Source organism: Rhagoletis pomonella, unplaced genomic scaffold (assembly GCF_013731165.1).
Source record: "Rhagoletis pomonella isolate Grant_MI unplaced genomic scaffold, Rhpom_1.0 Rhpom_scaffold_00002, whole genome shotgun sequence".
NCBI lineage: Eukaryota > Metazoa > Arthropoda > Insecta > Diptera > Tephritidae > Rhagoletis > Rhagoletis pomonella.
Window position 1 is genome coordinate 46,971,145 of NW_023458556.1, and position 3,524 is coordinate 46,974,668.

The window sequence follows — 3,524 nt, forward strand, 5'->3', positions numbered from 1 at the left end:
AAAATCGGCAAATGTTACCAAATAAATAAGAATAAAACTACGCGAGGCAATGTAAATTTAAATTATCTTTTTTTATTTGCTCATTCAGTTTAATTTATGCTTCCTTGCCAAGTTTTTATGCAAACTCTTTTTTTTATTTTAATGAGTGTTGATTTTAAACTTTCGACTACATTTGTTTGACTTTGCTAATTATTTTTAAGCAGTTATCTTTGTTGCTTTTCGCCTATTTCATAACTCTAAAAAGGTTTTACGGCATTCTTTTTCGTCTGTTCATTTGAATTTGTTGCCTTTTAAAAGATTGTGAATGCAAGCTTATTTAAATTCAAAATTAAAACTCATGCTGAAAACCAATCCCAGCAGATTTTGAGACCTTTTAACGACTCGCAAAATATCCCTTTGCTAACATACATAAATACCTATCTGAGATATATGTACATACATATGTACATATGTAAAACAGCTGCCAACTTTGCGACCGTGGCAGCAGTCTTTGTGTTTTCTTCTGTATTTCTCTTTTTCTACACATTCATTCTCAGTAAATTGCAATGTGCACAATTCAATTTCCCTAATTCCTTCATAATCCTTCTTGTTGCGTGTCTTATTTATTCATCGGTCTACTAAATAATGTTGAATTGGCAAGGGAAATGAAACTTGTCTTTGTAGTACCTTCCGGTGTAAAAATGTTAAGCATCCCTAAATTTTCCATACGCCCCATTTACATAGTACATGGTTCGTATATTTTACCTTTCTTTTTTACACTGTCGTCATTTTTTACTGCATAAGAAAAATAACGTCTATGTATTATCAAAAGAAAAAAATCGCATCGGCGTGTGTTTTTGCTTTTTTGGCGCAACGAAAGCATCGGTATTCAAAAATGTTATTGCCTAATAGATTAATGACTGCAGACATTTAAAGAGCCCTAACACGGTGCACGGATTGCACGGTTTGCAAAGCTGTCCCATATGAAAACCGGTTTTTACCGTGCAATCCGTGCATTTTGTGCACCGACTGTGCAAGACTCAGAGAATACCCCTTATGTGTTTCAATTGTATTTGCAATGCTGCGCAATATTCTACCTAACCATGCTCATCCAACCGAATTTAATTTTTTATACCCGAGCGCACTTGTGCACAAGGGTATATTAATTTTGTTCACATAACGGTTGTTTGTAACAGCCAAAACGAATCGAGATAGATATAGACAAATGTATACATAAATGATCAGAATGAAAAAAGAAATCGATTAAGCCATGTCTGTCTGTCCGTCCGTCTGTCCGTCTGTCCGTCCGTCCGTGTACACGATAACTCGAGCAAAAATTGAGGTATCTCAACGAAATTTGGTATGTAGGTTTCTGTTAATCCAAGGTAGGTTGGTATTGAAAATGGGCGAAATCGGACAATAACCACGCCCACTTCCCATATAACGGTAATTTCCAGAAATACGAAAACTGCGATATTTTAGTAACTACTGAAGATAATTCACTCAAAATTGATATTTACAATAATTTTTAGACGAAAAATAAGAATATTATACATTTTTGGAAAATGGGCGTAGCGACGCCCACTTATGGTTACATGTGTATATCTTGGTAACCGCTGCACCAATTTCTTCCAAACTTGGCACAGTTGTTGGCCTTCGCACAACATACCAAATGGCCGAAAATTTTTAAAATCGCTCAATAACCACGCCCACCTCCCATATAACGGCAATTTAGAGAAATACATAATCTTCGATAAATCAGTAAATATTGAAGCTAATCTTTTCAAAATTGATGCTTGCAACAATTCTTTACCAAGAAATACGTTTATGGTAAAATTTTGGAAAATGGGAGTGGCACCGCCCACTTATGATCACATATAAGTATATCGGTAACCGTTCTACCAATTTGTACCAAACTCGGTGTGGTTATTGTGCTTGCCACATATAAGCAAAACGTTGAAAATTATTGAAATCGGACTAAAATAACGGCCGCTTCTCATATAACGGTAAATTTCAGAAATGCTTGAAACTTCAATATTTCGAAATTGAAGGACGCTAATTTACTCAAAACTGATACACCCCGGCTTACCATCTAGCGGAAGGTTTCGGAAAGGTGAAAAAACATATATTTAATACTTGCGCCGGGTATTTAATGTTCGGCTCCGCCCGAACTTAGACTTTCTTACTTGTTTTTAAGTAAAATTTCAATCAAAGGGGAAAGCATTACATACAAAGCTGTAGGAAATTTCCTTAATACATACATACATACTTTGTATATGTACATTACACGTGTGTATGTATCTGCATAATATCGAAAACGAATTAATAATTCGAAGGGACAAAAACTCAATGCACATAAATACGCTGAAGTGAGTGAACGCAATTGGCCATGGCTTGCTGTCGCGACCTAGGGGCATATGAATGCCAAATATGAGCATGTGTATGTACATTAGACTGTACCAGAAAAAAAGTTCGCCATACACCTTTAAATTTAAAGTAATCGAATTTTTGTAAGGTAATTTTTTTATTTTTTTTCGATCGTCAACAATTTTTTCACAAGATCTCAGTTCTTATCGACCTAAAAATCATCATTGTGATAAGGAAGTACTTCGATAACACCAGTATAACTATTTTAACTTTTTTATTACGGAATACAGGTGTCACCGAAAAATATAAAAAGGCAACTTCTAGGTGCGGTAACTTTTACAAATACAAAAATACTTTAGGCTCAAGGGTGTACTATGAACGTTTTTTGTTTGCTTGAAAAGTGGTACGGTCTAATGCACATGCATATCGGTTGGTATTTATAATAAGAGCATGGAAAGAACGTTTGTACTTGGTGTTCGCCTCCTCGGTGTGGTACGCCCACCTACATACATATGTATGTACATTAAGGCGTATCACGAAAAAAAGTTTAGCGTGTGTCAGTTTTATTTGAATAGTTTTGTATGTCGAGAAAAAATTTTGGGAGTAAATTTTTTTTTATGCACCCGCTAAATCGCGTTTTTTTGCTTTAACTTTCTTATTTGCTATCCGATTTGTTTAATTTGTATGTCACCGAAAAAGCCTCGCTCAGGACTATAATTGAATAAATCTTAACCCTTTTTAGCAAGGTTGTCATCGTTTTTTGAAAGCTTTAGATGGGCAGAGAGAGCTTTAACTCTGCACACGACTATACAAAATGTATAGAAAGCTTATAAGAGCTTTGCCCGCAGGCAAGGCGGTGCCCATGACCGCTTTAGATTTATAGTGCAAAAATGAAAATCTAGGGATAGTAATTCCAAAATTAGTGAACGTATAAATTAAAACGGTTTTGGAGCCCAAATTCGTTTAATGGCAACTTATAGTCCTGTGCGAGGCCTTTTAAGCGGCATAAAGATTTAAAAAATCGGATATAAAATAAGAAAGTTATAGCAAAAACGCGATTTAGCGGTGTTTAGCGGGTGCAAAAAAAAAAAAATTTGTTACGCCCAAAATTTTTCCTCGACATAAGTAATCAAATAAAACCGACACAATCTAAACTTTTTTTATTTCATATGTCGTGC